Source organism: Hyla sarda, chromosome 1, assembly GCF_029499605.1.
Source record: "Hyla sarda isolate aHylSar1 chromosome 1, aHylSar1.hap1, whole genome shotgun sequence".
Taxonomy (NCBI): Eukaryota; Metazoa; Chordata; class Amphibia; order Anura; family Hylidae; genus Hyla; species Hyla sarda.
Window position 1 is genome coordinate 517652192 of NC_079189.1, and position 25001 is coordinate 517677192.

Here is a 25001-nt window from a genome sequence, read left to right on the forward strand (position 1 = left end):
GCGTAACAATTGCAGCATCTAAAATGGGAGAAAAGTCATTCCGGCTAGCTCAGTGGGCTGTTTGGGACTGCCAAGGCAAAATTGTGGCGTCCAAAACAGCTGAGAGGACGGTGGGAGGGCATTTATTTGCCTCCTCACCTTCTGATCTGTGCTTTGATGCTCCAGTCAGCCATGGCAGGCAGGAGCAGTCGAGCACTGATAACACTGATCAATGCTATACCATGGCATAGCATTGTACAGTGTATGCTGTCTAAGGATTGCATGTAATAGTCTCCTATGGGGACTTGCAAATAGTGATAAAAAAGTTTAAAAAAAAAGTTAATAAATGTGATTTAAAGGGGTTATCCAGTTTAGAAGCAAATCCCCATAGCAAACCTATTCTACTCTGTGCAGTTCCCAAGACAAGCAGAGATGTCAGCAGAGAACACTGTTGCCAGACAGAAAACAACAACTCAACTTCAGCAGCTGATAATTATTGAAAGGATTAAGATTTTTTAATACAAGTAATTTACAAATCTGTTTAACTTTCTGAAGCCAGTTGATATATAAAAAATTATTTTTTTCCTGGAATACCCCTTTAACCCCTTCTCTTATAAAAGCTTGAACCACCCTCCTTTTCCCATTAAAAAAATGAATGTAAATAAAAATAAACAAAAACATATGTGGTAAATGTCTGAACCATAAAAATTTTATGGTCATTAAACTGCACGGTCAATGGAGTACACATAAAAAAAGGCCAGAATTGTGTATTTTTGGTCACTTTGTATACCCTAAAAAAAATTATAAAAAGCAATCTAAAAGTCCTATCAAAACAAAAATGATACTGATAAAAACTAAAAAAAGTTATAAGGGTCAGAAGAGGACATTTTTGAACATGCTAATTTCCGTACAAAAAGTTATCATTTTTTTAAGAAGTAAAGCAAAATGAAATCTATATAAGTTGGGTATCATTTTAATCATATGGTCTTACAGAATACATATAAGGTGTTTTACCAAAAAGTGCACTGTGTAGAATCGGAAGCCCTCAAAAGTTATAATATGGGTTTGTTTGTTTTTTCAATTTTGCCCCACAGATTTTTTTTTTTTGTTTTACCATAGCTTTTGTGGTGAAATGATTGATGTTATTAAAAAGTACATATCGATCTTTATGTAGCGTTATGATTTTTAGAAGGTGAGGTGGAAAAAATGAAATTCAAAATGAGCTTCTGAAGTTAAGGTTGTTCTTTTTGGTCTAAGTGCTCTCTGATGACACGTGTCTCGAGAACCGCCCAGTTTAGAAGCAAATCCCCATAGCAAACCTCTTCTAAACCGGGCGGTTCCTGAGACACGTGTCATCAGAGAGCACTTAGACAGAAAAGAACAACCTTAACTTCAGAAGCTCATAAGTACTGAAAGGATTAAGATTTTTTTAATAGAAGTAATTTACAAATCTGTTTAAATTTCTGGAGCCAGTTGATATATAATTTTTTTCCCCTGGATAACCCCTTTAAATGTAGATTAGACAGTCTAAGAATATTACAGATTTATCAAACAGCATGATACACTGTAATAAGTGTGGCACATTCTTAGACTTTATAGTTAATGTTGACAATAAAAATGAGACAGTGTTTTTCAAATTTGTCAGTTTTAGTACGTGATTTATTGTTTATAGGTGATCTTTTGCTTATTATCACCAGACAATAGTAATTATGATCTCTTGGAAACAAGCAATATGTAACATTACTTAGCCAGTGTGTATACAAGTAAAATGTGGTGTAAAAAGAGCCTGACCCTCATCAGGATTTACTTTTGGAATTTTATGTCAGCATAGCTTGGTAAATTTTGGTCAAAATATGTCTGGGCCATTTCTTAATGACACAGCCAGGAAGATGATCTAGTAAACCCTAATAAGCTCAAATGTTGTACTTTACACATCTATGGTATTGTAATAAATCTAATTCTTGAATGGGCTAAAGTATGCTGAAGCTGTCTTATAGGGCAGCTGAAGCTGTCACATAGGGCAGAGAAGAGTGAACCCTGAGCTTATCCCTAAAGCTCTTTCCTTTGCTACTTGCATAGCCGTCCTAAGCAGCGGCTCTACAACTTGGAGACAGTCCCTCTGCTGACTATAATGCAGGGACAACATGGTCAAAACAATTAACGCAACGGTACAAGGTCGGGGACAAAAGTGAGGATACGAAAGGTTACAAGCTAACAAAGACAGGGAACAAGGACACTAAATGATAGCAGAAATGCAAAGTGCCTACAGATATCAGGGTAACATGGCAGCAGACAGGTAGCGAACAGACAACATCCTGAGAACAAAAGCAAGATAAATGGCAAGTATGATACTAAGAACAAGACAGGATAACCAGAAATTTAATGGCGAGACAAAACCAGGAATGCTGGGGGTGGAGATTATCTGAAGTCAGAACACTATATAGATCAGAATGCACTAGAACCAATTCACACTAGACTAAGTTTAACACCAAATTCCAACAATGGAGGAATATAAAAACCAAATACATTCCAGGTTAGGGAAAAATTGACACACTAGAGAACAGACCTTACCATAGGAGGAATATGCAAAACATGTACAAGTCTAAACATAGGTCAAGATTCAGGAATCACATAGGTGTAATCACAAGCCGAAATACAAGGAGCAAGTTACTAGACAGGATTAAATTGACCAGTAAAACAAATATCTTACCAACAGGACAAAGCTTATAACTATAAAAACAGGTGAACTACATAGACCATGGCTCAAAACAAGAACACGTGTACACAGGCAAAGAAAAGGTGCAACAATTAAGTGAAATCAGCAGCATGCCACAAAGGCTGGAGCAAAACACACCCACTACACTGCTGATTGGCCCAGGCAAGTAACTCATACCTTACCAAGAAGCAACATGCATGGCCTGGCCAGGGGCAACCATAACAGTTGCATCTTCTTTGGGTAATTGTATGCAGCAGAATGGAATCCCCTTTATATCCCCCTCACTGAAGTGGTGTAGTCCCTGCCAGTGTGTTCTTTAGATGCTACAGCCGAATCTCATGTGGAAAGCTTTTAGTGTGTTTTGGTAATAATGGTGAATGGCTGGTAAAGTGTTTCATTCCATTGATCTCCAACTAGAGCAGCATGCCTGCTGAGGTGTCTATCTGTGTATTTTGCTGTCCATGTGGAAGGATACATAAAAAAAATGTGTCTCTCTTTTTGGAAACAGTTGATTATGGAAACATTCTCTCTATGTACAAAAGGTGCAACACCTGACATAAGTGGATGAATGCATAGGGTATATGTTACAATCGTTTACTATTGCAAACCACTTCTGAGAGCCTTATGCATTTTTGATTTGTTGTCGTTTTTTCCCATTGCTCCTCTCTGTTTATTTTATGTTGATGAACAGACTCAAGGAAGGACATTATTTTTCATGTTGGTTGGTAGGATCTCAGAAGGTCCATAGTGAGCTCAAGTATTTCAATTATTCTTTTTTCTAACAAGGCACATTGTCTGTTTTTGTAGCTAACTTGCCAAATAAAAGAAATAAAATGTTTCAAAAGTATGCAAATAAATTAGGGAATGCTACACGGTTCATCAGAATCCAGAAGGGAATTAGAAAGCGAACAGCAGGCGCAGCAGAGGATCCGATACAAGTGAAATATACAATGACTGAGACATGTTGTCTCATTTACATTTGTTTCCTCAAGAGATCATAACTAATTAATACAAAACACAGCATAAAATGTAGTTATCCAGATTTTTCATGTTATGTCTTATTTAAAATGATAATGACTTTGTCAGTACTTGAAGTTTTAAATTGGATGAATTAGTGAATGTAAGTGCCTATTAAATTGAAGGGCATTACCAAATCAAGTAGGATTCTGTTTTGCTGAACACTTCTGGCGACCACTACTACATGAAAGCTCATTACTCTTAAAAGCTTTTCAAATGTAGCTTTCTCTGTGGGGGTTACGTATCAAATGGCTTTTGCTGGAAAATTGACACTTCAGGGTTGCTCACAAAATTATTAGAGATGTTACCGGTCGTTAACAGGCACTCAAGTGAATGGCCATTAAGGATCGCTACCAGCTAGTCCTATTTTGCTTAAAATCCTTCTTGGCAGACATGTTGATCATGTTTCCGTAAGATAAAGGAAGTCATAGGTGTGTTCACCTTGTGTGCTGGATGTAAGATGCTGTCAACATAAAGACAAGACATGGTTTTCTCCTTTTTTTGGTAAGTGCCAACGTTATAGCCTGAAAGAGTTTCTAAAAGGAAATCTATCATCAGTGTCATCTGCACTAATCTGTCGGCACAGACAGGTAGTGCAGGTGACACTCATAATAACCATGCTTACTGGTCCTCGCTCCATGCTCCTGTTCTCCTGCTATCTTCTTCCGTATCTTCCACTCCGGGGCCAACTTGGAGCATTGGCAGAGCTTCCTGATGTCACTGCTGCTGTTTTCTGCTGGGTCCGCTGCTAGCAAACAGCAGCAGTGATGTCAGCAAGCTCTGCCCATGCTCCAAGTTGGCTCCAGAACAGAAGATACGGAGGAAGATACCAGGAGAACAGGAGCATGGAGCGAGGACCAGTAATTATGGTTGTCATCAGTGTCATCTGCATTACCTGTCTGTACTGACAGGTACTGACAGGTTAGTGCAGGTGAAACTGATGACAGATTTCCTTTAAATCTTAGGTATCCAATGCAGATGCTCATACTGGCACTGGTCCATTTAGTATTGTTCTGTATTGCAAAGAGAATTTCAGAATTTCAGATGTATAAGTGATTTACCACTGATTGTCCCAGTAAGTCATATATGCCTCAAATCTAGACTGCATATTAAATGTGGTTTTAAGATACAATGGTTTAGAAAAGGTTATATGTTGAAACTATGATACTATTGTAACTTGAAGGAACACAGTATACTGTATTAAAGCATTCCATAGTTTACTACTTCACACCCTTATTTCATGTAGATGATAGCACAGGGATTTATTCTATTGTTTTAATGCATTCGACTTACATTATTAAAACTGTATACCTTCACCTTAACTTTTTTTTATCCCTCACATAGGTTCTGAGATTACTGGTGTTGGCGCATTTTCACTCGTGATCTTTTGATACAGTTTTTTTTTTTAGCACAGTTCAGTACTAAATTGTAAAGAGTGTGTCAGAACCCTTGGGGTACTCCCATGGAAAACTTTTAATTTTTTAATTTTTTTAAAATCAACTGGTGCCAGAAAGTTAAACAGATTTTTTACATAGTTACATAGTTAGTATGGTTGAAAAAAGACATACGTCCATCAAGTCCAACCAGGGAATTGAATTGATGGGTGTAAGGGGATAAGGGGAAGGGATGTAGTTTTATAATTCTGCATAAGCATTAATGTTATTTTGTTCCAGGAATGTATCTAACCCTGTTTTAAAGCTGTTAATTGTTCCTGCTGTGACCAGTTCCTGAGGTAGACCGTTCCATAAATTCACAGTCCTCACGGTAAAGAAGGCGTGTCGCCCCTTTAGACTAAACCTTTTCTTCTCCAGACGGAGGGAGTGCCCCCTCGTCCTTTGGGGGGGTTTAACCTGGAACAGTTTTTCTCCATATTTTTTGTATGGGCCATTAATATACTTATATACGTTAATCATATCCCCCCTTAAACGTCTCTTCTCAAGACTAAACAATTGTAACTCCTTTAATCGCTCCTCATAGCTAAGATGTTCCATGCTCCTCATAGCTAAGATGTTTAGTTGCGCGTCTCTGCACCCTTTGCAACTCCGCAGTGTCCTTTTTATGAACAGGCGACCAAAACTGAACAGCGTATTCCAGGTGAGGCCGTACCAATGCTTTATAAAGGGGGAGTATTATGTCCCTGTCCCTTGAGTCCATGCCTCTTTTTATACATGACAATATCCTGCCGGCTTTGGAAGCAGCAGCCTGACATTGCATGCTATTCTGTAGTCTGTGATCTACAAGTACACCCAGATCCTTTTCTACCAGTGAGTCTGCCAGTTTAATCCCCCCTAAGACATACGACGCATGCAGGTTATTAGTACCCAGATGCATAACTTTAAATTTATCCACATTGAACCTCATTTGCCAAGTGGATGTACTCACACTTAGTCTATCCAAGTCATCTTGTAACTTATGCACATCCTCTATAGACTGTACTGTGCTACAAAGCTTGGTGTCATCTGCAAAGATAGAAACAGAGCTGTTAATGCCATCCTCTATATCATTGATAAATAAATTAAACAACAGCGGGCCCAGTACTGAACCTTGGGGTACACCACTAATAACCGGGGACCAATAAGAGTACGAATCATTGACCACCACTCTCTGGGTACGATCCATGAGCCAGTGTTCAATCCAGTTACAAACTAAAGTTTCCAAGCCCAAGGACATTAACTTACCTGTCAGCCGTCTGTGAGGGACAGTATAAAACGCTTTAGCAAAATCCAGAAACACTATATCCACAGCCATTCCTCTGTCAAGGCTTCCACTCACCTCTTCATAAAAGCAAATTAGATTGGTTTGACAACTTCTATCCTTAGTAAACCCATGCTGGCTATCACTTATAATACAATTATCCCCTATGTATTCCTGTATGTTCTCCCTTATAAGTCCTTCAAACAATTTACCCACAATGCACGTTAGACTTACCGGTCTATAATTGCCTGGCGAAGACCTAGAGCCCTTCTTGAAGATTGGTACCACATTAGCCTTGCGCCAGTCCCTTGGCACAATACCAGATACCAGAGAATCTCTAAATATCAAGAACAAGGGTACAGATATTACTGAACTTACCTCTCTAAGAACTCTTGGGTGTAGTCCATCTGGCCCTGGAGACTTGCTTTCATTTACTTTACTTAACTTTCCTTGTACCATCTCTACATTAAGCCTGTTCAGTACATTACACGATGTGTTACCAGCACTGACCTGTCCAATGTCAGCTCCTCCTTCTTCCTTAGAATATACAGAACTAAAGTACCCATTCAGTAGCTCCGCCTTCTCTTTATCGCCTGTGACAACCTCCCCATTATCATTATTAAGGGGCCCTACATGCTCTGTCCTTGGTTTTTTTGTATTTATATATCTAAAAAAATATTTAGGATTAGTTTTGCTTTCTTTAGCCACCTGTCTCTCATTTAGAATTTTTGCTGTTTTTGTTACATTTTTACAGATTTTATTAAGCTCCTTGTACTGTTTAAATGTTATAGCTGACCCATCAGATTTGAATTTTTTGAAGGCTATTTTTTTTTTGTTGTTTATTGCTCTTTTAACATCATTTGTCAGCCATGTAGGATTTAGTTTTAATCGTTTATATTTGTTCCCCTTTGGTATATATTTAGCTGTATAGTTATTTAGAGTTGATTTAAAGATGTCCCATTTACCTTCTGTATCAGTATTTGAGTACACCTCCCCCCAGTCTATGTCCTGTAGTGCAGATCTCAGCCCAGGGAAATTTGCCAATCTCAGCCCAGGGAAATGCTCAGCTACAGAGGAAATTACTTGTAAATTACTTCTATAAAAAAAATCTTAATCCTTCCAGTACTTTTTAGGGGCTATATACTACAGAAGAAATGCTTTACTTTTCCGATTTCTCTGAGGTCATGACCACAGTGCTCTCTGTTGACCTCTACTCTCCATTTTAGGAACTGTCCAGAGCAAGAGAAAATCATCATAGCAAACATATGCTACTCTGGACAGTTTAAAATTGACAGCAGAGGTCAGCAGAGAGCACTGTGGTCATGACATCAGAGAAATCTAAAAAGGAAAGCATTTCCTCTGTAGTATACAGCCCCTAAAAAGTACTGGAAGGATTAATATTTTTTAATAGAAGTAATTTACAAATCTGTTTAACTTTCTGGTACCAGTTTTCCAAGGAAGTACCCCTTTAAATGGTTCTGACAACTCTCTCTGTTTTGTTTTGGTTTGGGCTATGCCCAACTGTCTACTCTGGACTGGTCAGCTGACCTTGATGTGAGCACCTGGTCTGGGCCTATATAAGCTGGCAGTCTACTCCCAGTCCTTGCCTGATAAAGAGCTCTGTGTACTCTCAGCTAGCATTTATATTGTATCTGTGCTATCTGGAATTTTGACCCTTTGGCTCTGCTATCTAACTCTTCTTCTTGCTTTGTGTATTGGCTCATCTGTAACCTCTTGGTATTGACTCTCACTGTGGAAAGCACCTTATTGTGTGTACGTTTAGTTATTTTTCTGTTAGTCTGAGTGATTCCATTCTGTGTCCTGACCTCCATCTGCATTGTAGTTTATTATATTGACTCGACTGCCCTCACTTATTGTAAATGGGGACCATCACCGTTGTTACGGACCCGCTACCTAGGGTGGGTACGTAAGTAGGCATGGATAGGGGGAGTGGGCGAGAATAGTGTATACTCCTACCCTGCCCAGACACAACATTTTAGTAGGCCTACATACCTGCATTTGCCTTATTCCTTCATCAGTGAAGTTATGTCTACTTTGGTGGAGCCAATGCAGGGCTTTACTCAACTGGTCTATGATTTAGCTGAAAGACTTCAACAATATGAGTCTTCTCAGTCTAAGTCAGTATTAGTCCAGACCTTGACTCAGAAGTTGCAAGTTCAGGAGCAGTTAGTTCAGAGCTTGTTAGTCAGAATTCAGGAGCTGGGGTTTGCCCAAACTCAGGTGTCATCTGTTCCTGCTCCAGCTCCTGTGGAGCCGCAAGTTAGTCTCCCAGACCCATTTTCTGGTAACCGCAAAATGTTCAAAACCTTTAGTGAGAGCTGCAAATTGTACTCCAGGTAAAGGCCTTACACATCTGGTACTGAGGCCCAGAGAGTGGGTATCATTATGTCTCTTTTGCAAGGGGGTCCCCAGGAATCAGTATTTTCCCTTGGTCCTGATGCTCTGGAGTTGTCCTCAGTGGATGCCTTATTTGCGGGATTGGGTCTCTTGTAAGCTGAACCGTACCGTGCTGCATACGCTGAGAGTCCACTGCACACATTAAAACAAGGTTGCAGAGCAGTAGAGGAGTACTGTGCAATTTTATAAAGTGATGTGTGGCCTCCAGCTGGAATACTCCAGCCTTGATTTGTCAGTTCAGACTAGGGTTATCTGACACCTTAAAGGACATGCTTGTTACTTATCCCTCTCCTGACTCCCTTGACCAAGCCATAACTTTAGCTGTGCGTTTGGATAGACATTTGTGAGAATGCAAACTGGAGTGTTCTTCATCCTCTGTCTCTCCCAGCCCTTGCCTGCTAAAGAGCTCTGTGTACTCCTAGCTAGCATTTATATTGTATCTGTGATATCTAGCATTTTGACCCTTTGGCTCCGCTCTCAGAGTCTTCTTCTGGCTTTGTGTATTGGCTTATCTGTAACCTCTTGGTATTGACTCGGACTGTGGACAGCGACTTGTTGTGTGTATGTTTCGTTATTTTTCTGTTATTTTTCTGTTTCTGTTCTGTCTGAGTGATTTCATTCTGTATCCCAACCGCCGTCTGCATTATAGTTTATTATTTTGACTGGACTGCCCTCACTTATTGTAAGTAGGGACCGTCACCTTAGTTACGGAGCGGCTACCTGGGGTGGGTACGCAAGCAGGCAGGGATTGGGGGAGTGGGCGAGAATAGTGTGCGCTCCTTCCGTGCCCAGACGTGACAGAGAGGGTAAGAATATAGGTCTACTCTCTGAAGAAGGAGCATTCTGAGCCATCAGTACTGCAGATGATGGTAAGCAAGGGCTTACTGAAGCACATTGGACAACATTTTCTTGGACCTTTTGCTTTAGTAAGCCAATGCATACTTCGTCAGGGAAGCCATTGGACAATACTTACGGCTGATGTCATCAACATCAGACCGATTTCTGGCAGCGGCGGGCTAGAAAGGTATGCGTCCTAGGAGTGAGTCGGACGCGATTCCTCAGCTGAACCTAATCCATGCAGGTGCAAAAGGCCAGTATGGGTCATCATACACTGCACCCCTGAGGAAGTTGCTTTGAGCAACGAAACGCATTGCGTTTCTTAGAGCATTGGCACATTTTGAACGGCATTGTCTGTATCCCTTAAGAATAGTATGTAAAAGAAAGTAGTACGCACTCACCGCTAGGCTTCGGTCGTTAGTCGGTGGAGTCCGGGGACATGGGTGAAGTCAGCGTCTTCTAGGAGCCGATTTTGGGTCATACAGTCTATGGTGACACGGTGACACCTACGATCCCCCTGAAGGGATAGGAGTGAGGTGGCAGAGGTGCCACCCCTCCTATCCTTGCTATTGGTCATCAAAAGTGACGAGCAATAGCCGATCGGGGCAGCGGGGTTAACTTTCGCTTTCCCAGTCCTGCCCCCCCCCCCCACAAAATAGGTGGAGAAAAACGGGGAACCGAAGGGGACCGGGCGCCGAAGATCCACTTACCCGTCGGTGGAGGCTGCGGGATGAGATCGGCTGCGGAATGTCGTGCGTCAGAAGAGGACGGCTCCCTGGATCCGACGGAAGCCAGTAAGTTGCCTAGCAACATCTGTAGGGCTACAGTCTGAGACCATTATACAGTGGTCTCTACACTGTAGCCCTCCAGATGTTGCAAAACTACAACTCCCAGCATGCCCAGACAGCTGTTTGGGCATGCTGGGATTTGCAGTTTTGCAACATCTGAAGGTCTACAGTTTAGAGACCACTGCACAGGGATCTCTATACTGTAGCACCCCAGATCTTGCAAAACTACAACTCCTAGCATGCCCACAAAGCAGTTTGCTGTCTGTGCATGCTGGGATTTGTAGTTTTGCAACATCTGGAGGTCCACAGTTTGGAGATCACAGTGCAGTGGTCTCTAACTGTAGCCCTCCAGATGTTGCAAAACTGCAAATCCCAGCATGTCCAAACAGCTGTCTCGGCATGCTGGGAGTTGTAGTTGTGTAGCTCCAGCTGTTTCATAACTACATCTCCCAGCATCAGTACATGCTGGGAGTAGTAGTTTTGCAACAGCTGGAGGCACACTGGTTGGAAAATACTGAGTTAGGTAACAGAACCTAACTGAAGGTTTTCCAACCAGTGTGCCTCCAGCTGTTGCAAAACTACAATTCCCAGCATGCACGGTCTGTCAGTACATGCTGGGAGTTGTACAGCTGGAGGTTTGCTTCCCCCCCATGTGAACGTACAGGGTACATTCACACGGGCAGGTTTACAGTAAGTTTCCTGCTTCAAGTATGAGCTACGGCAAATTTTTCGCCGCAGCGCAAATTTCTAGAGAGAAGCTCACTGTAGACCTCTGCCAGTGTGACCGTACCCTAAAAACACTACACTACACTACAGTAACACATAATAAAGGGTAAAACACAACATACACCCCTTTACACTACCCCCCCCCCCCCCCCAATAAAATTGAAAAACTTATTGTACGGCAGTGTTTCCAAGACGGAGCCTCCAAATGTTGCAAAACAACAGCTCCCAGCATTTCCAGACAGCCACTGACTCTCCAAGCATGCTGGGAGTTTAGCAACAGCTGGAGACACCCTGTTTGGAAATAACTAATTTAGTCCTCAAATGCGCATGGCGCTCTCTCACTTCGGAGCCCTGTCGTATTTCAAGGAAACAGTTTAGGGCCACATATGGGGTATTTCCGTACTCGGGAGAAATTGCACTACAAATTTTGGGGGGATTTTTCTCCTTTTACCCCTTATGAAAAGGAAAGGTTGGGGGCTACACCAGCTTGTTAGTGTAAAAAAATAAAAAAAAAAATAAATTACACTGACATGCTGGTGTTGCCCAATACTTTTTATTTTCACAAGTGTTAAAAGGAAAAAATGACCCCCAAAGTTTGTAACACAATTTCTCCTGAGTACAGAAATACCCCAGATGTGGGCGTCAAATGCTCTGCGGGCACACAACAAGGCTCAGGAGTGAGAGCGCACTATGTACATTTGAAGCCTAAATTGGTGATTTGCACAGGGGTGGCTGATATTACAGCGGTTCTGCCATAAACGCAAAAAAAGAAATACCCACATGTGACCCCATTTTAGAAACTACACCCCTCACGGAACGTAACAGGGGGTATAGTGCTCCTGAACACTCCACAGGTGTTTAATGAAAATTCTTCAAAGTTGGATGGAAAAATGATTAAAAAAAATGTTTTCACTAAAATGCTGGTGTTACCCCAAATTATTCATTTTCACAAGGAAAAATAGGAAAAAAGCCCCCCAAAATTTGTAACCCCCTTTCTTCTGAGTAAGAACATACCCCATATGTACATGTAAAGTGCTCTTCTGGTGCACTACAATGCTCAGAAGAAAAGGAGCACCATTGGAATTTTGAAGAAAAAATTTGTCCGGAATTAAAGGCCACGTGTGTTTACAAAGCCCCCGTAGAGCCAGAACAATGGACCCCTCCCACATGGGACCCCATTTTGGAAACTACACCCCTCATGTAATGTAATAAGGGGTGCAGTGAGCATTTACGCCCCACAGTTGTCTGACCGATTTTTGGAACAGTGGTCCGTGAAAATGAAAAATTGAATTTTTCATTTGCTCAGCCCACTGTTCCAAAGATCTGTCAAATGCCAGTGGGATGTAAATACTCACTCCACCCCTTATTAAATTCTGTGAGGGGTGTAGTTTCCAAAATGGGGTCACATGTGGAGGGGTTCCACTGTTCTGGCACCACGGGGGGCTTTGTATACGACTTCTATTCCAACCAAATTCTGTCTCCAAAAGCTCAATGGCGCTCCTTCTCTTCTGAGCATTGTAGGTTGCCAGCAGAGCACTTGACATCCACACATTGGGTATTTCCATACTCAGAAGAAATGGGGTTACAATTTTTGGGGGTCATTTTCTCCTATTACCCCTTGTAAAAATTTAAAATTTGGGGGAAAATCAGCATTTTAGTGAAATTTTTTTTTCATTTACACATCCAACAAAAAGTTGTCAAACACCTGTGAGGTGTTAAGGCTCACTGTACCCCTTGTTGCGTTCCTTGAGGGGTGTAGTTTCCAAAATAGTATGCCATGTGTTTTTTTTTTTTTGCTGTTCTGGCAATGCGACATGCCCTCCAAAAACCATTTCAGCAAAATTCGCTTTTCAAAAGCCAAATGTGACTCCTTCTCTTCTGAGCATTTTAGTGCGCCAGCAGAGCACTTGACGTCCACACATGGGGTATTTCCATACTCAGAAGAGATGGGGTTACAAATTTTGAGGGGAACTTTGTCCTATTATCCCTTGTAAAAATAAAAAATTTGGGGGAAAACTAGCATTTTAGTGAAAAAAAAAATTTTTACACATCCAACTCTAACAAAAAGTTGTGAAACACCTGTGGGGTGTTAAGGCTCACTGGACCCCTTGTTACCTGCCTTGAGGGGTGTAGTTTCCAAAATAGTATGGCATGTTTTTTTTTTTTTTTTGCTGTTCTGGCACCATAGGGGCTTCCTAAATGTGACATGCCCCAGAAAAACCATTTCAGAAAAACTCACTCTCCAAAATCCCAATGTCGCTCCTTCCCTTCTGAGCCCTCTAGTGCACCCGCCGAACACTTGACATACACATATGAGGTATTTCCTTACTCGAGAGAAATTGGGTTACACATTTTAGGAAGATTTCTCTCCTTTTACCCCTTGAAAAATTCTAAAACTGGGTCTACAAGAACATGCCAGTGTAAAAAATGAAGATTTTGAATTTTCTCCATCAATTTGCTGCTATTCCTGTGAAACACCTAAAGGGTTAACAAACCTTTTGAATGTCATTTTGAATACTTTGAGGGGTGCATTTTTTTTTATAATGGAGTCATTTGTGGGGTATTTCTAATAAGAAGGCCCTTCAAATTCACTTCAAAACAGAACTGGTCCCTGAAAAATTTCGATTTTGAAAATTTTGTGAAAAATTGGAAAATTGCTGCGATACTTTGAAGCCTTCTGTTGTCTTCCAAAAGTAAAAACATGTCAACTTTATGATGGAAACATAAAGTAGACATATTGTATATGTGAATCAATATATAATTTTTTTTCAATATTCATTTTCCTTATAAGCAGAGAGTTTCAAAGTAAAAAAAAAAATGCAAAATATGTTTTTTCAGCAAATTTTGGAATTTTTCACTAAGAAACAATGCAAGTATCGAAATTTTTTTACCACTAACATAAAGTAGAATATGTCACAAAAAAACTATTTCGTAATCAGAATGAAAAAGTAAAAGCATCCCAGAGTTATTAATGCTTAAAATGAAAGTGGAAAATGTCCGGGTCCTACAGTGAAAATTGGCTGGGTCCTTAACCCCTTAACGTCGTGTATACGTCCTGCGCCGGCTCCCGCGACCGTGCATCACATCGCGTCGGTCCCGGCGCTCATCAACGGCCGGGACCGGTGGCTAATACCAAACTTAGCCGATTGCGGCCTTGTGCGGTATTAACCCTTTAGAAGCGGTGGTCAAAGCTGGCCGCCTCTTCTAAAGCGAAAGTGAAAGTATCCCGGCTAGTCAGTCGGGCTGTTCGGGACCGCCGTGGTTAAATCGCGGCATCCCGAACAGGTTACAGGACACTGGACCTGCCTCCTCAGTGTCCGGTCGACGAATGACTGCTCCGTGCCTGAGATCCAGGCAGGAGCAGTCAAGCGCCGATAACACTGATCACAGGCGTGTTAATACATCAGCATAGGAGATCAGTGTGTGCAGTGTTATAGGTCCCTATGGGACCTATAACACTGCAAAAAAAGTAAAAAAAACTGTTAATAAAGGTCATTTATCCCTAATAAAAAGTTTGAATCACCCCCCTTTGGCCATAAAAAAATAAAACAGTGTAAATAAAAAAAAAATAAACATATGTGGTATCGCTGCGTGCGTAAATGTCTGAACTATAAAAATATATCATTAATTAAACCGCACGGTCAATGGCGTACATGCAAAAAAATTCCAAAGTCCAAAAAAGCGTATTTTGGTCACTTTTTATACCATAAAAAAAATGAATAAAAAGTGATCAAAAAGTCTGATCAAAATTTTCCTTCATGTAGTTATGATTTTTTCCAGAAGTAAGACAATGTCCAACCTATATAAGTAGGGTATCATTTTAACCGTATGGACCTAAAGAATAACGATAAGGTGTCATCTTTACCAAAATATGCACTGCGTAGAAGCGGAAGCCCCCAAAAGTTACAAATTGGCGTTTTTTCTTTGATTTTGTCGCACAATGATTTTTTTTTTCTGTTTCGCCATGAATTTATTGGTAAAATGATTAATGTCACTGGAAAGTAGAATTGGTGACGCAAAAAATAAGCCATAATATGGATTTTTAGGTGGAAAATTTAAAGGGTTATGATTTTTTGAAGGTAAGGAGGAAAAAACGAAAGTGCAAAAACGGAAAAACCCTGAGTCCTTAAGGGGTTAAAGGGTTAAAGGGGTAATCCGGTGGAAAACCTTTTTTTTTTTTTAAATCAACTGGTGCCAGAAAGTTAAACAAATTTGTAAATTACTTCTATTAAAAAATCTTAATCCTTCCAGTACATATTAGGTGCTGAATGCTACAGAGGAAATTATTTTTGGAACACAGAGCTCTCTGCTAAATCATGAGCACAGTGCTCTCTGCTGACATCTCTGTCAATTTTAAGAACTGTCCAGAGTAGGAGAAAATCCCCATAGCAAACATATGCTGCTCTGAACAGTTCCTAAAATGGACAGAGATGTCAGCAGAGAGTTCTGTGTTCCAAAAAGAAAATAATTTTCTCTGTAGCATTCAGCAGCTAATAAGTACTGGAAGGATTAAGATTTTTTTTTTTTAAATAAAAGTAATCTACAAATCTGTTTAACTTTCTGGTACCAGTTGATTTAAAAAAAAAAAAAAAGTTTTCTACCGGATTATCCCTTTAAATGTATATTGTGGATTTTTAAATATAAAAACACACCTTCTCATTCAAACAGTTTTCTTTATTTTCATGACTATGACATTGTAGATTCACACTGAAGGCATTAAAACTATGAATTAACACGTGGAATTATAAACATAACAAAAACGTGTGAAACAACTGAAAATATGTAATATTCTAGGTTCTTCAAAGTACCTGCTTCTACCTAATGTGGGGAACCTGCTACTACCTAATGTGGGGAACCTGCCACTACCTAGTGTGGGGAACCTGCCACTACCTAGTGTGGGGAGCCTGCTACTACCTAATGTGGGGAACCTTCTACTACCTAATGTGGGGAACCTGCTAATACCTAATGTGAAGAAACTGCTACCTACCTAATGTGGGGAACATGCTACCTACCTAATGTGGGGAAACCGTTACCTTCCTAATATGGAGAAACTGCTACCTTCCTAATGTGGGGAAACTGCTGCCTTCCTAATGCTCCCCCCCCCCCAGAAGTAGCACCCCCATCATCCACGAGCTTATGCTATTACCACACAGAGTAGGGGGAATGGGGGGGGCGGGAGCTTGATATGTAAGGGGTGCATGCGACCCAGCCTCACCCAGCTGCTACCTCCAGAGGCCCCCAGATAATTTGAGTTTGAGACGCCTGCTCTATCACCAGTGGCAGATCCAGGGGGGGGGGCAATGGGGCAATTGCCCCCTGAGATTGTTGCCCCTCCTGTACTATAGCATGGTGGAGCGGGAGCTGTCAGCTATCCCACGCCACCATTCCCTCACATTTCTCACACTCTGCTGCATTCTTGCAGTGTGAGCCATGGGGACACCATCCACGGCAGGCCAGCGTGATGACGTCACATCATCGCGCTGTCGCCCGGAGATCCCCTCCCTGCAGCTCTCACACTGCAAGAACTGAGCAGCGTGTGAGGAATGTGACAGCTGGAGAGAGGTGCTGGGGTGCCGTATGGTACAGGGGAATTATTAAAACTTGGGGGGAGGGGGGGCAGTGTGCATGCACAGAAAAGGACAAATTATAAGTGAGGGGCACATAACAGGGGGGCATTACATGTGAGGGGCACAGGACAGGGGGCATTATATGTGAGGGGCACAGGACAGGGGGGCATTATATGTGAGGGGCACAGGACAGGGGGTATTATATATGAGGGGCACAGGACATGGGGCATTATATTTGAGAGGCACAGAACAGGGGGTATTATATATGAGCGGCACAGGACATGGGGCATTATATGTGAGGGGCACAGAACAGGGGGTATTATGTGATGGGCACAGGACAGGGGGGCATTATTTGTGAGGGGCACATGTCAGGGGGCATTATATGTGAGGGGCACATGCCAGGGGTCCCCCCCTGTCATGTGCCCGTATAATGCACCTATAATTCCCCCCTGACATTAGCCCCTTACTTATAATGCCCCCCTGTCCTTTGCCCCTCACATATAATGCCCCCTGAGGGGGCAGGACATGGGGCATTGTATGTGAGGGGAACATATATATGCTTTGATAAAAAGGCCCATCACAATCTTCAGCACCAGGCCCATGATGCTCTTAATCCGGCCCTGGGCCTATAAATACACAACCCATGATCCCAACAAAAAAAGTCAAAATTTTTTAGCTTTTGGATGTTTAAGAAGCCAGCGGAAAGCAGACAGATGTGGACTAGTGCTAGTTGTAGCCAGGGGACATCAGGTATTGGTGGACTAGTGATATTTCTAGCCAGGCCATGTGATATCGTTCCATGTGCTTACATAGAGCTGTACTCGGACCCTGACTACGCTTTACTTTCTTATTGCAGAGGCCACACATTACCTGGTTTCCTACATCTAGTAAGATAGAAAAAAAATTCCATATGGCAGAATACCATAAAGAGATAGGTAGGCCACCACCCAACTGTATTGGGCCTGGGCAAATAGGTGGTGCCTATAGAGTTCTATTGCCACCAACATGCTTACTGGCAAAGGACATGACAGGGGTACTCTCTCCTCTACCCCTTCCTCTGACAACCATTCCTTTAAAGGGAACCAATCATCATATTTTACCCTATATAACGCTTGGCAAAGCGTTATATAGGGTAAAATTGTTGTCCTCACCATCCCCGGGGGATGCTCCTGCCCCGAGAGATGGTGAAGATATGAAGTTATAAACTAGTCACCGCCGCCGCCGTATTGGTTCCTCACTTTGTCAGCAGATGCTCATCCACTGTATGAAGACAATAAGCATTATAACTCTGCCAGACACTGTACCCTAAATATACAATTGCCACACACAGTACCCTGAATATAATACTGCCACACACTGCACCCTGAATATAATACTGCCACAGACTGTGCCCCCTGAATATAATACTGCTACACATTGTACCCTCTGAATATAATACTGCCACACACTGTACCCACTACCACACACTGCCACTGCAGCTGCAGGGGGAATCGCCTCTGCCAGGGATCACACAGAGTCCGAGGCACGGACAGATCAGGTGATTGGAGTAGACCTGCATGGCTGCACAGGGCACTTCTACTCCCATTAGCCCCTGGCCTGTCCGGCCCTGTCCTGATTTTTAAAGGGCCTGCACCCTAGAAAAAGTTTTTAAAAAATGTGCTGGCAGCGACGGGCCCAGGAAGCAGCATGCAGTGAATTGGCAGGGGGGGGGCGCTTGGACATAGCAACCTGTTAGGGGTCACAGCAGGGGATGGATCCTCTGGGCCTGTGTGGATAATGACATGTGCTGTGCCAGGGAGCGGAGTCTAATGGGCTGCTGGTTTTCACCAGAGCCTGCCACAAAGCGGGATGGTCTTGCTGCGGCAGGCGGCACCCAGGTCGCTACCCCCGGCACGACTCATCCACACAGGTTGCTGGGATGTGGCATGGCACAAAAGGAAACTGGCAAGATGAGGTCAAGGTAGCAGTAGGTCAGGGCAGGTGGCACAGGTGCAGGGTCAGGTAAAGGAGCAAGGATAAGGAACACAGATATCAGGAACACAGTAACACAGTATGCTTTCACTAGGGCACAGGGCAACAAAGATCTGGCAGGGAACAAAGGGGGGAGGTGAGCATGCAGGCGCGTCCCGTGATGCGAATCCCAGCCCCGCCAGCAGCAGGGACATGACAAGATGTTACACAACCGTTGCCACCTCTATAATTACACCACTGTAAATATACACATCATTTAAATATATACATCATAAGTACATATACACATCATACATATACACACACTTCATACATACATACACACATCGTACATACATATACTGTACACATCATACATATACACACAATTCACACATACAGCCATCCATATACACATCATGTATATACACATAATACATGTATACACTTCATATATACATATCCACCCCCTCTCTCATCCTCGTGTGTCCTCATCCCCCCCCACCCCCTTGAACTCCTCAACACTTCTGCCTCCAGCTCAAGGCATCAACAACCCCACCCCAACCCCAGGGGATTGCCTCTGCCGGGGGAACATGCAGGGACTGAGGAAGGGATAGGTAAGGTGACTGGAGTAGACGTGCGTGCCTGCCCAGGGCACATCCACTCCCATAAGCCCCTGGCCTGTCCAGCTCTGCCCCAATTTTTACAGGGCCTGCATCCTAGAAAAAGTTAATTGAAAAGAATGTGCTCACAGCGACGGGCCCGGGCACTTGGGCAGCCCCAGTGTGCCTGACCTGCTGCAGCAGTGTAAAGTAAAGTGGCAGGGGCCCCCCTGACTATGAGGCCCAGTCGTCGCGGCGACTGTTATGACCTTTATAGTTACGCCACTGTCTTAAACCCATCCCTATGCTGTCTTCTGACTGACCTGGTAGCTGTATGTCACATAAATGAAAGCAATGATTTGATAACCTGGGGTCATGTGATCTTGCTGCTAGCTGCAAGGCATGCTGGGCTACTCTGACATCAACTCAGTGCCCTTTCATTCCGGTGTGAAAACACCATGTGATCCTCATCCCTTCTGCTATTATTTCTATTGTTGCCAAGTTTGTCTCAACCGAGCCTGACAAAGTCCGAAAGCTTGGTGGGTGTACTTTGCTAGGACTTGTTGAGAAGTTAGTAAGAGAACTGTTGCTAAAAAGATTCTGCTGTTTATTTACACTAAAGTGTGCCAACAGTTCCTGGAGATGCATTACATATGTGGGCACTGAGCACCAACAAATGGACTGTGTTTATTACAGTGCTGCAACATTGTTGATTTTGTGTTTACTTCAGTTATTTATGGGGTTCGTGCTAGTTGACAGTTGCAATATAGTCATCATTAACTGTAGGTTACAGTTCTATGTGATTAGTAGTAAGTGTTTTACAACGTATTGTTGAACTTGCCATAAAATATCATACTAAAGGGGCTTGTATATTGTTACCCCAGCCATGCCAAGTATTTTACTTCATTCCATACCACTACGTGGTATACTCATAAAGGGCTGTTCTTGAGTTGTAATTTGTTATTTGTTTCACTTTTTCCACCAATGTATTTCTTTTGCTTGGCTTCACAAACAAACAAACAATATATATATATATATATATATATATATATATATATATATATATATATGTGTAGATATAAAATGATTATTTATGGGAATCTAAATGGAGATTACAAGGGGGTTTCCTGAATCCACCCCAGCAGAAGAGGAAGGCCCTTCAGTATTCCTACAAGAATCCTACAAGATTTAGATCAGTGGTCTTCAAACTGTGGCCCTCCAGATGTTACAAAACTACAATTCCCAGCATGCCAGGACAGCTGTTGGCTGTCCGGGCATGCTGGGCGTTGTAGTTTTGCAACATCTGGAGGGCCACAGTTTGAAGACTGCTGATTTAGATACATAATGAGTAGAGATGGGCGAATTTTCCAAAATTGGATTTGTCCGATTCGCCAAATCTTCTGAAAAATTTGATTCGATCTGAATATATTCACGGCAAATCGCTATTAAAAACGTCTATTTCCGGTCTACAGAGAGCCTCAATAGGGGTTCTGAACACTTTGCCTTGCTGTAACATGCATAGGGAGTGTGCTGGGGTAGTGAAATAATACTGTTATTCAGTATGACATGCAGATCAGAGGCGTCGCTATTAGAATCACTGCCGCAGAGCCTGATGGTTGCTTCCAGTCTTTGAATGGGGAGTGCTTTCTGTGTATGATCTCAATTGGCAGACTATGAAACGACTTCTAAACGCTCCCTGCCCGCCTGCCTGCAGTGACGTGGGCTTGAGGTTAATGGATTTCCCTGATCCCTGTGCTGATCTGTATTGTCAGTAATGCTGATTAGTGACCACACAGTGTCTGCTCTCTCTCTAGCCAAAACAAATGTGGGCTTGAGGTGAATGGATTCGCTACCATAAAGATCTGTATTGTCAGTAACGGTTATTAGTGCGCACACACAGTCTCTGATCTCTCAGCAAAACGTCTGGGAAGGAAATGCCGTCTTCGGCAATGGCTGTTGAATATATAGGGCTGTGACATCACAGGGCTGGCTGCTGATTGGCTGCATGCCACCATGTGATTCAGGGTGATCCCACCTACCCATCTTCCCAGACTACCTTGCCCCATGTCCTTACGTGTGTATCCGCCATTTTAGCCCACTGCCCGCACAAAATATAGTGAATGAAGGGATTTGTTACCACGAAGCGTGAGGAAATTTGGATTCGTTCAGAATGGAATTTTTCATGAAATGCGGAACGAATTTGACTTCGTCAGATTTGATTCACCCATCTCTAATAATTAGTTGAGAACTACAAGAGGTGCTTAGAGGCTTCCAAAAATGCGTTCTACATAGGAATCTACGTTTCTTTGTAAGAACTTACTCCTTGTTTTTTTGCATTAATAAGTGTGTAAAAACTGTAAAAACTGCATGAAAATAAAATCTTTTTGATTTGTAAGATATTTTATAGAGGTGCTACTCTCAAAAAAGAAAAAATAGTGCTCCCTATATTTTAGAAAATGCCAGTTCCAGGAGGTAATACTAGCATAACAAGACCTACTGTAAGATGTGTCTGTAGGGTAAGTGACCCTTTCCTCGTTGTTCGTTACCATGTGGGGCTAATTATGTTACTTTGGAGATAAAAAAAACATATTCATGTGGTTTCTTGTAATTAATAAGAATCTTTAAAATGACAAGACTTAGCAGTGTTTGCAAATTAAAGAGGATAATTAGTGGATTAAGTAGGTTATTAATTAAAATGCAATTATATGATTAGGGCACTAGTGCAGCAGTTAGGTTTCCAGGGTGCCCATTTAACCCTTTCATATGGCACAAGGAATTTTGACTTTTAAATGTTCAGTAATAGCAAATCAAGTTTAGACAAGCATTTGTATCATTTTATAACCCAAATACAGCATACAGCATGTACATTGCTCAAAAAAATTAAGGGGATGTCTAAATCAAACATTGGATCTTGCTTCAAGTTAAAGATTTTTTACTGAAAAAAATAATGTAATTGCTGGGAAAACAAATAATGTAGTAATGGTCAGTGAAACCCAAGATCATAAACCAATTGAGGGCTGATTTCCATGACATACAAAAAAACAAAGATAAAAAAAAATAAAAAAAATTATTGAAATCACAGGTGGACTCAATTCATGTGAATTTTATCATGGTTACTCTTATTGTCACTCTTAGGCTATGTTTACATGTTGGAATTTCCATGTAGAATTCCACATTGAATTCAATCTATGCATTCCTGAGCAGTCTTAACAAAATGCCTACGTGGAGATTTTTATTGCAGACATTCCTACGTATGAACATAGCCTTAGTGTGTAGGGCCCCCATGTGCCTGTATGCACTCCCAACATTTGGCAATGCTTCTAAAGAGATGGTGTCCTTGAGCATTTCCTTCCAAACCTGAAACAAGTTATCAGTGTACTTCTGGACAGTCTGTAGCTCTACTGCAGTACCAGTTTTATTGAACCCTAACTATATATATCCCAGAGGTTCCCAATTGAATTCAGGTTTGGGGAACAGTTAAAATAGGTTTTCCCTAGTGAAAACCAGTTTTAATTGAATGCCTTTGTGAAGACTAGAATTTACTGCTTTTCCCTAGTGAAAAACAGTTTGGACCGAACACCTTTGTGAAAATTAGGATTTACTGATTTTCCCTAGTTAAAACCAAGTTTTTCTGAACACCTTTGTTCAAACTAGAATGTTACTGCTAATACGAAAAATGAATGTTGCATCCCATATGTTGTACTGCATATTGTTGTATCCTCGAAAAATGCTACAACATTGGAATGTTTTTAATTTCCAGTTAACACTTTTAATTGCTTTTAACTGATTTGTTTGACTCAACAACAGGTTTCCCTAGTTAAAACTAGTTTTAAAACAGATTCAACAATACATACCAGGTAATACTTCCTATGAGTCGTCTAATGCCTCCGCATCATCAGGTGACTGACTTTCTTCACGTACTACAGTCAGTTCATTCAAACTGGTTTTCTCAGGTTTTAACTGAGTCATTTCATTAAAACAAACTTTCTCTTTATGATGGGGTCACACATAATGGATCCGCATCGTATTTTACGTTGCAAATCCACCTGTGACCTGACCCTATAGTGTGCCTCCAGCTGTTCGTACCACACAGTCCGAGCGAGTCACCTGCGCAGTGTTCTCAGACATCGCGCTGCTTCTTGATGTCTGTGAATACACTGCGAGTGCACCCGGCTACTCGCAGGTCCCTTTTAGTGTTGCTCACGAATATTTGCAATGCAAATTTTATTTCCGAATATCGCATATTCGCGAATATAGCACTATATATTCGTAATTACGAATATTCTTTCTTTTTTTTTTCACAGTACACATCACAGTGATCACCCCTCTCTGCTTCCAGCTTGTGTGGTGTAAAGAAGGCTCTAATACTACTGTGTGAGACTGGCGTAAATTTGCATATGCAAATGTCCGCATATGCAAATTTTCGCCTATGCTAATTTTTTATATGCTAATTTTTGCATATGCTATTTTTCGCATACGCAAATTTTTGCATATGCGAAAGTAAAACGTGAATATTACGAATATGCAAATTTAGCGAATATATGATGAATATTCGTCCATATATTTGCGAAATATCGTGAATTCGATTATGGCCTATGCCGCTCAACACTAGTCCCTTTGTGGCTACTCGTACCGGCTGATTGTGGAGGTTGGAAACAGCTGGAGGAACACTATAGGGTCGGGTCACCGGTGGATCCGCAGAGTAAAATACAATGTGAATCCATTACGTGTGACCCTACCCGTAGACCAGTTTTAACTGACATTCAGGTTTTTGATTAGCAGTAAATCCTAGTTTCCACAAAGTTGCTCAGTAGAAGCTGGTTTCAACTAGGGAAAGTAGTAAGTTCGAGTTTTCACAAGGGCTTTCAGTAAAAACTGGGTTCAACTGGGGAACATCAGTAAATTCTAGTTTTGACGAAGGCATTCCGTGAGAACTGGTTTTCACTAGAGAAACAGGTATACAATATATATATATATACCATACACCACCCCCAAGGCCTACCATATATATATATATATATATATATATATATATATATGTGGTAGCCCTTGAGGGTGGTGTATGGTAGTGGTAGTATGGTATCGGTATATGAGGGGTTAATGTTAACCCTATAGTTTGTGATGCCAGGCTGAGGGCTGGTATGCTGAACCAATGTTCCGGCCTATCGCCGCTCTTCCCAGTAATGATAGGTGAATGAAATGACTGAAGGTCCACAAAGAGATTTAACTTGAACGTGAATAACTTTACTGAAGTGCTTGCAATATCCACGGCACAGTAACAGTCTCATATAAACAGTCCTTAGGTTACTTAGTGACTGGCAGTTGTTGCGGACCTTGAGTTAGTGATACAGTCTCTGAATTTAGGGAGAGATTTGCAGATACGTCCGGATTTAGGGGCGTTATTAGGTCTGGTGATGCTGCAGATTGTTTGGGAATTGATACACTCTATAATTAGATTGTTCAGCCGTCACTGTGTCAGTTGCTGTACAGGTTTTGCTTGCTTGCTTGCCCAGGAACAAGAGAGCGAGAAGATGGCCGCCGCTCCCTTACATGGGCAGGGGGCGGGGCGAATCTGATTGGTCCGAACATCTGCCACTCACCATTACATGGTGTAATGGGATTGCTTACGTCACAGGGCCTCCAAAGGTCCTTAAGCTTAATAACATAGAGTTTACCTAGTCACATGACCCGCAGGTCCTGCAAAGCT